This window comes from Gossypium raimondii, chromosome 3 (assembly GCF_025698545.1).
Source record: "Gossypium raimondii isolate GPD5lz chromosome 3, ASM2569854v1, whole genome shotgun sequence".
Taxonomy (NCBI): domain Eukaryota; kingdom Viridiplantae; phylum Streptophyta; class Magnoliopsida; order Malvales; family Malvaceae; genus Gossypium; species Gossypium raimondii.
Genome location: NC_068567.1, coordinates 29,366,482 through 29,378,359, shown reverse-complemented (window position 1 = coordinate 29,378,359; position 11,878 = coordinate 29,366,482). Strand labels below are relative to the sequence as shown.

The 11,878-nt window shown below is 35.9% G+C and overlaps 1 pseudogene; it reads left to right on the top strand.

The window, feature by feature from the left end:
* The first annotated feature begins 848 nt into the window (after positions 1-848).
* LOC128039933 (aspartic proteinase 36-like) lies at positions 849-11,184 on the top strand (annotated as a pseudogene).
* Positions 11,185-11,878: the final 694 nt, after the last annotated feature.

Sequence of the window (11,878 nt, the reverse complement as noted above, 5' to 3'; positions counted from 1 at the left end):
GAGGAGTTTCAGTGGGAGAGTGTTTAGATCCCCTACGCTGTTTGAAGACACAGTTAAGTGCATTCTTCTCTATTTAATCACCATTGGATTTTTTGCACTATCCTCAACCTGATTGGTACAATGCTGCTATAATATACACGTGGGGCCAATTCTAAGGGCCAGTTCTTCATTGCTTTTGAAAAGTTTGGTTTAAAATTTGAGTGTTTAGCATTGCTGTCAAAAAGTGCTTTTGAGAAATAAAATGTTCATTTTAAACATGTTATTATCAAGTAACAAATATGCATTTAAATAATATTTAAATTAGTTGATATTATTATATTTTAGTAATAATATAAAAAAATTATTATAATTTGTTGTTAATATTTTAATATATGAAATATAAATTGTAAATATTTTTTAGCAATAAATATTAATTATTTATAAAATTTAATTAGAATATATAAACTATATTTTAAATATTTAAATATAACCATTAAATATTTCTAATTAGTATTTTAAAAATATTTTTTATTTTTAATTAATGATTTTAATACAATTGTAATTAAGCACCAAGAAAAAAAAGAAAATTATTATGTTATTGGAGGGGTGAAAAACTAATTAAGCACCAAAAGTGCTTTTGGGAGAGAAAAAGCTAAAATTTTTAGCTTCTCCTTTTCAGCTCCTTTTTAGAAGTGCTTTTGAAAAGCACTTCTGAAAAGCTAAAAATTTTAGCCAAAAGCAGCTTGTTCTTCACAGCTTTTCTTTTAAAAGTTCTTTGGGAGTCAGAAGTGCTTTTTTTAAGCAATGAAGAACTGGCCCTAAGGATAAGAACACATCCTACATTTGATAGGTTTTCAAGGACTTTGAGCATGGGTAAGGCACTCTCTGAGCTTCAGTTTGAAATTCAACACCATGTTTCTAGTTCAAAGGCTGCGGAGAAAGGGTTAAAAGAGAAAGTTAAAGGTGTCTAAAGTTTCTACTTGTTTAGAAAGCAAATTCAAAGAGTCAAAAGTAGACAATTCAGCGTCAGATCTTTAGCTTTTTCAACAACTCCATGCCTTTGTAGGCATGGGAAGCTTCTATAGTCCCGAAGAACTAGTTAACCTCGATGAAAGTTTTCTTGCAAAACGCTGCAATCTTGGTTACCGAGCAAGTCGATATTAAAACTTGCGCAAGGGATTGTCCAAGGCAATATTCAACTAACACAATTAGAAAAGATTGCAAGGAAACAAGCTTATCCAGTTATGAGATAAGCTATCTCTGCGGTTGCTTCCTGTAATCGGTTTATACAAGTTTGATCCTTGGGACTTATCAGGTACTAACCTTCATAATTCAAGAAACATAATTGTGAAATATTGTTGTCTTTGAGATTCAACTCTGCAATCAGCTTATGAATTCGACCAAAGAAGAAAAAGGAAAAAAAAGACCAATTTCCTTCTTCTCCTTTTGTCTGCTGTCTGGTTAAAAGAAAGAAGGTTAGGTTTTTAAGTAGTTAATTATTATATAAACTCTTTAAAATCTTTTAAAATTTGAAAAAAAAAAACACTGTGGTTAAATATGTTGCAATGACATCACCTCCACGTGGCCATTTAAGGGCTGTGGTACTATTGGTTGTGATTTTCGTCCAACACTTAACCGTTAGTAGTGGACAATGACTAAATTATTATCAATTGACTTTAAGAATTAAAAAATTAGTGATGAAAAAAGATATATGACAATTTGTATAGTTTATTAAAAAAACTAAACAACAGCTTGAAAGTTTTTTGGGGGTTAAAACCTAATTGTAAGAATTAAAACATTAATGACTAAAAAGATATATGACTATTTTTTAGTTTATTAAAAAAAACTAAACAACAGTTGAAAGTTTTCTGGGGGGTTAAAAAGCAAAATTTTCACATGTTTCATTTTCTTTTTGGATATGAAAAAGAAAAATAATAATAAAATTCTCGAGACAAACGAAACGAAGTAGAGAATAGGATTAACTAAATTCGACTTCCATTAAAGCTTTTAACTATGTTTGATCGGATTAGCTCTCACAATTCTTCTGTCCTACTGTTTTCTTTTATCGTAGTTTTCTCTGGTGTAAGCAGAGCTCTCAGTTATGGCGTTATTAACGTCAAGTGAAAATTCACCGGTAGTCAGTGTTCTCTTTTTGACTTGAAAGACCACGACAGTCGCCATCAACTTCGAATTCTCGCGGGCGTTGATCTCCCATTGGGCGTCTCCGGTCATCCCGATGATCTTGGGTTAGTATTTTGTTATTTGTTATTTGACCTTGCTTAGTTTTTATAAGATGCTATTCTTTTAACAAAAAAATTGTATGTTTTATTTAATTTTGAAATTTTGAGCTTTTTTTCGTAGGCTTTATTATGCTAAAATAGGGATTGGAACACCTGCCAAAGATTACTATGTTCAAGTAGATACAGGAAGTGATATAATGTGGGTTAATTATATTCAATGTAAAGAAAGCCCCAAAAGAAGGGCCATTGGTGTAAGTTTTCCCTTGTTTTCTCTCGCTTTCTTTTACTTTTTTTTTCTTTAGGCTTTGTTTGGTTGTTAATTTTACAAATATCTTTTGCTAGTATTTTAATATTTGATGCATGTATATTATTGTTTATAGACTAAAATGTCGTAATAGAAAGTAAGAATCATAATAGTTGATCAAAAATGAAGAAATGTGATGCGATCAGATCTCTGAGAAACAGAAAAGAGAGAAGAAATAGAGAAAAAAGAACCAGAGGAAGAAGAGAGCTTGTTTTCCATAACCGATTTCGTAACCCCTTTACAAACTGCTATGTCTATAGGAATGTTACTACATATTTGAAATTCTGTTAAGCTGTTAACTAGTAGCTGTACACAGTGGAACGCACTGTTTCACTTAAAATCCCCAACCATCCAAATCAGACCTAAACGTGGCATATTTGTCAGTATAAAACTCACCGTTTTAATTAAACTAAGGCTAAAACAATACCAAAAATGGGGTGTTTTAATAACGGTATTAACAGCTAAAATTTAGCCCATAATAAGTACTCCCTAGGTCAAAGGGATCCTTGTCCTCAAGGATCGAAAAACAAGAAATTGGCATTGCAGATCATGGAGGATTTCCCAAGTGGCATCTTCAGGGAATGTGTTGGCCCAATCCACCAACACCTGCTTGACAACTTGGTTGCCTTGCTTCACCATGCGGCGTTCTAGAATTCAAGTCAACTCTTTGAGCAAAGTACCATCCAGGCCTACAAGGGGAAAGAAGGGTTGTACCGGGTGCCTCCCAATGTGGCACTTAAGCTGAGACACATGAAAGGTTGGATGAACTTGAGAGTTAGGTGGCTAAAGTTTATAGGCTACTTTCCAATTATGGCTATGATAGGAAAAAGGGCCAAAGAATTTCGGGGAGAGCTTCTGGTTGGTCACCGTTCTCACACTGTGTCGGCGATATGGCTGAAGCTTCAAATAGACCAAGTAACCCACTTGGAAGGTATGATCAGACATTTTCTTGTCAACAAAATGTTTCATGTGTTCTTGAGCCTGAGTAAGATGAAACTTAAGGAGGTGTCGAGCTGCTGCAAGCTATGATCCACACAATCAACAGTTGATGAGCCTACCAAGTAAGGCAAGTCCTGAGAAGGGGCTTGGCCATGCAAGGCCTCATATGGAGTTGTGTGAATGACAAAGTAATATGTAGAATTGTCCCACCATTTTGGCAAGGGAAGCCAACAACACTAGTCACCAGGCAGTTTCCCTGTCATACATAGAAGATAGGTTTCCAAACACTTATTGAGCACCTTGGTTTGACCATCACTTTCAAGGTGGTAGGTTGTAGAAAGATGGACATAAGTGCCAAGCTTCCTAAAAAGTTCTTGCCAGAAGGAGCTAACAAAGATCTTGTCCCTATAAAAAATAAGAGAATCTGGTAGCCAATGGAGCTTGTACATATTGTCAAGGTAAGCTTGAGCCACGGTTAAGACAAAAAAATGGTGGCTTAATGCCACAAAATGACGATACTTGGTAAGTCTATCAACAACTACCAAGAATGTTTCCTTGCCTTGGGAAGGGGGTAAGCCCTCAATAAAATCTAAGGTGACAATTGACCAAGCTCTGGTAGGGATGGCCAAGGGCTGCAGAAGCTCTAGATGTGTTGCATTGTCATATTTACACCTCTGGCACATTCATTCCTTCACCTAGTGTTTGACATCAGAACTCATGCCTTTCCAGTATACCAAACTAGCCATCGTATGCTTGGTAGCATGTATGCCTGAGTGACCACCAACAACACTCTCATGAAAGTATGAAAATGATTCATGCGGATGCTCTTTATTGGATCCTACCACCAGTTTACTTTTCCTTCTTAGAAAGCTCACATCCCAATTGTACTTAGGATGAGAAGAAGGTTGATTCTGAAGCTCAAGGTAAAGTTTGTTGAGTTTAGGACCATCCTGCCACCCTAGTTAGTAGGCCAGAGATAACTGAACTCCCAACCATTTGGTACAACTGACCATCTGACCCATGAGGCTGCTTGGAAAGTGCATCAGCCACTATGTTAGCACTATCTTTCCTATGCACCACCTCAAAATTATAGCCCAACATTTTGGCTACCCATCTCTGCTAGAAGAGTGTGATGGTCTACTACTTAGAGAGGAATCTCAAACTCTGGTGCGACAGTGGTGCCCAATCAGGTAAGGATGCCATTTTTGATAGCCAAAAGAATTGCAAACATCTTCACATAAATGGATAACATTTGATGCCTTACTCCAAAGGCCTTGTTGAAAAAGGAAATGGGGTGCCTTTGCTATTGAAAGACAACTCCAACCCTCATACTACTTGCATCTATGTCAACATAAAATTCACGTTAAAAATTAGACAAATGGAGGACTGGAGCTGTACTTAAGGCACCTTTTACTGTTTGAAGGGCTTTTTCAACTGCTTGTGACCAATTCCACTCAGATTTCTTAAGAAGTTCAGTTCGGGATTTAGCTATAGAGCCATAGTTCCTAATAAATTTTTTGTAATAGCCCGAGAGCCCCAAAAATCTCCTGAAGTCCTTTATTGAGTGAGGAGTGGGCCAGGACATGACACTGTCAACTTTAGAGGGATCCATTACCACAGTTCCTTGTGAGATCACATGCCCAAGATACTCAATTTGAGTAGAGACAAATTAACATTTGCTCCTTTTGGCAAAGAGCTGATGGTCCTTCAAGAGGTAGAAAACTTGCTTGAGATGTAGCAAGTGGTTTGACCATGTCATGGAATACACCAATATATCATAAAAAAACCAAGATAGACTTTCTCAGAAAGGGGTTAAATACTGAGTTCATTAAGGTCTGAAAGCTTGAAGGGGCATTAGTGAGGCCAAATAGCATAACTAGAAACTCAAAGTGCCCCTCACAAGTCCTGAATGCAATTTTGTGCATGTCAGGCTCCCACATTCTAATTTGATGGTAGCTTGAGCTAAGGTCCAATTTGGATAAAAACACTGTTTACCCCAATTTATCCAGGAGTTCTTCAATGACAGGTATGAAGAATTTGTCCTTAATTGTCAATTGGTTGAGCTGTTTGTAGTTAACACACAACCTTTAGTTGTCATTCTTTCTCTTGACCATCATAATGGCGGATGCAAATGAACTATTATTGTCCCTGATGACCCCTTATTGTGGGATCTTTATCATTTTTTCCAATTTATTCTTCTGTATGACAGAATATCTATAAGGTTTGATCTTGACCATTGACCCTTCATCCTTTAGTGGTCTTGCAACCTAAGTGGAGGCAGACCTGAAGGAATTTGGAAGATGTCCTCATATTATCCAACAATTTCTCTAATTCTGTGGAAAAGATGCAATAACTGCAAATAAGGTAGCTTGTATGAGAGCAACCAACAACAAGGCACATGGCCCTATTAACTGATCTATAAGGGAGAAACACTTAGTGGATTGAGGCTTCTCAACTAGCTGAATGGTGCTTAGTTTAATGCTTTGCAGCACACAAGGATGGAAATCAAGAGTGAACTGCATGGTCAATGAGCTGAAACTCCACACAATTGTTCCCAAAGAAAGGCGCTATTGAACACCTAGAACCAGATCAACCAACAACAAGGCCCTATTAACTGATCTATAAGGGAGATGCACTTAGTGGATTGAGGCTTCTCAACTAGTTGACTGGTGCTTGGTTCAATGCTTTGTAGCACACAATGATGGAAATCAAGAGTGAACTGCATGGTCAATGAGCTGAAACTCCACACAATGGTTCCCAAAGAAAGGCGCCATTGAACACCTAGAACCAGATCACACTCGTATATAAGTAACACAAAGAAATCAGTACTGAAAGTTGTACCAATACTCCAAGTGACACCTCTGCATATACCTCTACAGGTAAGATGAAGACCATCAACAATCATAACTTTCAATTTGTCCTGCTGGTTGATTGGCAAGGCTAGCCTTACCAGTTTTGCATTGATGAAATTATGTGTGCTACCAGAGTCCACCAGCACAATGACCTTAGCTTTCCCAATGCAAGTTGCAACCCTCATTGTGTTTAGACCCTGGGATCCTTTAATAGCATGTAGAGACAACATTGGCACTTTGACATTTTCAGTAGGAGCAGACTCTTCCAGTTGGTCAAAACACTCATGAAATTCTTCTCCCTCCTCATCAGAACAAGGCTCCAATAAGATTTGATAGAGCTAAGATTTGAAACACAATCCCATTCTCTTTCTATCTTTATTGAGCTCTTATTATGGCTAGAGGTGGAGGAAACTAATGGAGGTGCCCAAATGCTCCCCAACCAGTTAGAAAACCATGATTGGAAGAGGAACTGAGTATGGTTTCCACTTGTCGAGCAATCATGAATCCCTCCACCAAGTATTTAGGCTTAAAGAGTTGTAAGTACTATCCAATCTCAGCCTTAAGATTGCTAATGAAAATACTTAGTGCATATGACTTAGGTAAGTGAAGTTGGTTCACAAGACTAACAAATGTATCATGGCACTGGTCTATTGTACCTGGTTACCTCAGAAACCAGATCAATCATTGGATCTTGGAACATGCTCGATCCAAACCGTTCCCTTAAGTTCTGAGCATAAAACTCCTAAGATAACATATGAAATCCACGCTAGCTTAAGTGTAAAAATGGTGCCAATCTAGGGCCTTATCTTCGAGATTTAGCATGACAGTTCTCACCCGAGCATTAGCAGTAATGCCTTCAGCCTCAAAGTATTGTTCTAACTTGGCCCACCATCCTCGAAAGTCAAACCCATCAAAAATAAGGACACTCCAACCTGTAGGCTCGAGAGTTTGTCTCCATAGTCTTTGAATGGCAAGAAGGCTGCAAAGTGCCCAGATCCACTTTGGGAAAAGCTAGTAAAGGTTCCTTTGGAGGGAATCCAGGTGGGGGGTCCTCCCAACACTTCTTTGCCTTTGTCTGGCGACTGCCCAATAGAAGAAGAAGCAATCAACCGGCCCAAATATTGCTCGAATAGTGCTTGTAACTTTACCTTGAGTTCCCCTCAGAATTCATCCTTCAACTCTATCAACCACCCTTCCAGTTTTTTAATCCCACTGAGAAAAATCAGTCTATAACTTAGCCATCTCTTGCTGAAGATGGCTAACCTACTTTTGCAAGTGAGTCGATACCCCATCCTCGGCCATATAGGAACCCCAATGTCTGATACTTTTGATGCGATCAGATCTTTGAAACACAAAACAGAGAGAAAAGAACGAGAGAGGAAGAACAGAGCATGTTTTCATTCCATAACCAATTTGATAACCCCTTTACAAACTGTTATTGTTGTTTTAAGCGCCATAAGAATGTTACGACATATTTTAAATTCTGTTAAGCTATTAACTAACATCTATACACATTGGAACGCACCATTTCACTTAAAATCCCCAACCATCCTATTAAACCTAAACGTGACGTATTGGTTGGTATAAAACTCACCGTTTCATTTAAGTCTTAAACTCATTGTTTTATTTAAACTAAGGCTAAAACAATACCAAATAAGGGGCATTTTAATAATGGTAATAACAGCTAAAATTTAGCCTATAACAAAATGTTCAAAACATAGTGTCGATTTTAATTTACTTTTCTGTATGTAAGTAAAATAATTATTGGAAATACTTCCTGAAAAAAATGTGTTTTGTTTTCAAAAGGCTACATTTTTAACGTTTGCTCTTTCATTAACATTTTTTTCGTTTTGCTTTTATATCAATATGCATTTTAGATGATGACCAAAGAAGATGTTATATTACTGGTATCTTTAATCATATTTGTTTGTGTTTGTTTTATATTCAGAGAGATCTTACTTTGTACAATATTAAAGATTTTGCCACTGGCAAATTGGTTTCATGTGATCAAGAGTTTTGTTATGCCATAAATGGAGGTCCATTGGCTGGTTGTATGGCTAATATGTCTTGTCTGTATCTTGATATATATGGAGATAGGAGTTCCACTGATTTTTTTCCAAAAGGCGTCGTGCTATATGATAGAGTATCTGGTGATCTCAAGACCTCATCAGCCAATGGAAGCGTTATATTTGGGTGGCTTGACAATCCTTCCGTTACTCTTCTCTGATTAATACTTGTGATACATGTGGCACTTTGTTGGCTTTTAAATACTAAGCTAGTAACTCTCTAGGCACTTTTTCACTAAATATTCTAACTTGCTTGTGTAATAACTGCTGATGTTATTGTAAGTAAATCTCTTCAACTTTTCCAAATTCAGAAGTTCATGTTTTTCTTATGTAGAAGCAGAACATGTCAGTCACCCATATTATAAAAATTATCTACAAATTGATCTTAAAAGTATAAGAAAGTTCTTAAAAACTTCAAGCTAATTTCTGTAAAGTTTCTGTAATGTTTCCATATATTTTCCTGATTAGTTTGTTTTATGAGGTTTTCTTTGCATGTCATTGTGGAGTAGATGTCTAGCTTATCATTCAACATACAAGCATATATTTTATGCCTTCCTTCTTGTATTATAAGATCCATGAGTAATGAATGAGATACAAAGCTTTGTCTCATCAGCAGTTTACTGTTTTGTGACTAAGATGCATCCTATGATCCCTCTTTATTTTATGTGGAAAATGGATTTCAAATAAATCAATTTTAAGTATTTTTTATGATTTGATATGATATATACAAGAAGAGAAGGTCCTATCTAGAATAAGAAATGTTTGTATTTTTTTAGTTTTAGAATAACTAATAATTGTCGACAATTTGACCGAGTTAAGTTTTAATACTTGAAGTTTCTTGGAATATTACGAAGTTAAACCAATATACTTTATAAGGTCTTCAGAATAATGTAATGAGATTGCTTTGTGTCTCAAACATGCCTGGATTTAGTGAATGTTGCATTGTGCATTGTGTTTGTAAAGTATGTGCCTCATAACATTTGTGAACATTTTCTGTTTTCTTGTGCTGCTTTTTTTTGTGGTATTATATGGCTATTCTAGCGTTATTTTCTCATAGGTGTGGTGCTACACAATCAGGGAACCTAGATTCATCTAATGAAGAAGCACTTGATGGGATACTGGGTTTTGGAAAATCTAATACATTGATGATTTCCCAGCTTGCTTCATCTGGGCAAGTGAAAAAGATGTTTGCTCACTGCTTAGATGGGATTAATGGAGGTGGTATCTTTGATATTGGGCATGTCGTGCAGCGAAAAGTTAACATGACTCCATTGGTACCTAACCGGTATGTGACGGTGAATATCATCATTGCTTGTTCTTTATTACTTGATCTTATTCTTTTCCTCTTAATTTGGTTTATTTGAGCATTACGTGTTACAAAATTACATTAGCTTGAAGGAATGCATCACAGTTCACGGGGAATCATGGTTGTCTGAATGGAATGAATGAGAATCATGTACTGCTAATTATTTTTCGTTTTGGCTCATGGATTATGGTGTCTAGAGTGCACAACTTAGAAGGTCTAGTTATGCTTATGGGTAACTTGCCTGAAATGTTTTGAGTACTTATAATTGATAGTAGTTTCCATTACCTAGATTCTGGTGGCTTGACTGTGGAATTTTACTCTGTTTTTTAGCTTCCACGTCTTAAAAGGAGAGTTGGTGTTGCTGCGACTCTTTTACCCTGAAGTACCCGTGTCCAGCACATATATGGACATGGATATGGAGGTAAAAGCCTCCAAATATATGGAAAAACTTTAAGAAAATTTGGCATACCGAATGAACGCATACATGTATTTGGCACTCACCATCAAGTCCAAGTAACATATAGGAGAGTGACTCATGAGAAAACTAGCTAATATTTATAGTTTAAAGCTAGAAATTTATTATTTTTATTGCCTTTTTATTGATCCCTTCAAGATGTTTCACTATGTTAATAGGAGCTTCAGGATGTACTTCCTAATGATCATTCCTGAATATGATTTGTAAATTAGCAAAGATGAAAAATTTATATTAGCTTAATTATGTATAGTGGTTTCTTATGTAATGAGATATTAGGAAGTCTAGAAGAGAAAATATTGGGAAAGTTCTCTAGGAAACATCAAAAAGATGAGATGAACGGGTACCTAATGAGATATTTTTACTGCCTTTTTGTTGATCCCTTCAAGATGTTTCACTATGATAATAGGAGCTTTAGGATGTACTTCCTAATGATCATTCCTGAATATGATTTGTAAATTAGCAAATATGAAATTTTTATATTAGCTCAATTACGTATAGTAGTTTCTTATGTAATGAGATATTAGGAAGTCTGGAAGAGAAAATATTGGGAAAGTTCTCTAGGAAACATCGAAAAGATGAGATGAACGGGTACTTAATAAATGTATCGTGCATAGATAATGAAGTCATCAAAACTGGAAACATTCTCTTGCGAAATGCTGGATGAAATTGCTTATCATACTACATTTTATTTTGTCTTCCTGCCATGAAAACTTTTCACGGCATAATACCATTGTTTAGCACATGATTGACAGCAATGAATTGGTACTAACTAGATAGGAGACTAGCTTCTCTATGATACATTATTAATCAACTAGTCATGATTTTTTTGTTTTTAGTTCATATTCTAATTCAAATACAGTATATGAATATGTGGCTTCATATATTGAACTCTAACTTGTCATAAATTTCAGGTTACATTACAATGTCAATATAACAGTAGTTGATACGACCACGCCCCGAGCACACTTTTGGACCAGCTCCATAAGCATTGCTTCCAAACCCATGCGAGCTGAATTAGTTTAATTCCATTTTGTTGAGCTCCGTTTAGCTCGTTTCCAGCTCCAAGAGCTCGAATCAACTCAAATCTAGCTTAATTCCATTTATGCGATAATATAGTTGCCGAAATAATTATTGAGTTAGTTAATTTAGTTATATACAGCTCAATTAATTTTCGTTGTTTAATTGGTCTTAAATCTGGACGAATTTAATTATGCATGTTAATTGTGTTTTCTTACATGTTATTAAGTCATCTTAATTCCTACAGCTTTTAAATATGTTTTATTGCATGTTTTCAATGTGTCTTTTCCTAACCGAATTAATTAGGTCTTAATTTAATTAATTGTGTCTTGTTTTAATTATGTGAATTTAAATTGTCCAGATTATGTTTTAATTATGTTTCAGCTGAATACAAATTAATTTAAGTTCATTTGCTCCTTTTGTAGGTTGGCTGAATGTGGGAGTGCATTTAAAAGATGCATGCACGTTGGATTCAATGTATTTGGCAATACATGCATGGAATGCAATTAAAACGGTGTGCTAATTTTTGAAGTTTCCTATGTGGCTATTCGGCCAAAGGAGATAATGTTTCCTACTCCAAAGCTGCCATTTATTTCTTTCACATTGTTGGATTCATTTTAGCTGTTTAGTTCATAGTGTTCACACTCAAGGACTCTTCAAAGCTGAGCATTCACACTTCAAATGGCTATCCAATTTCCTA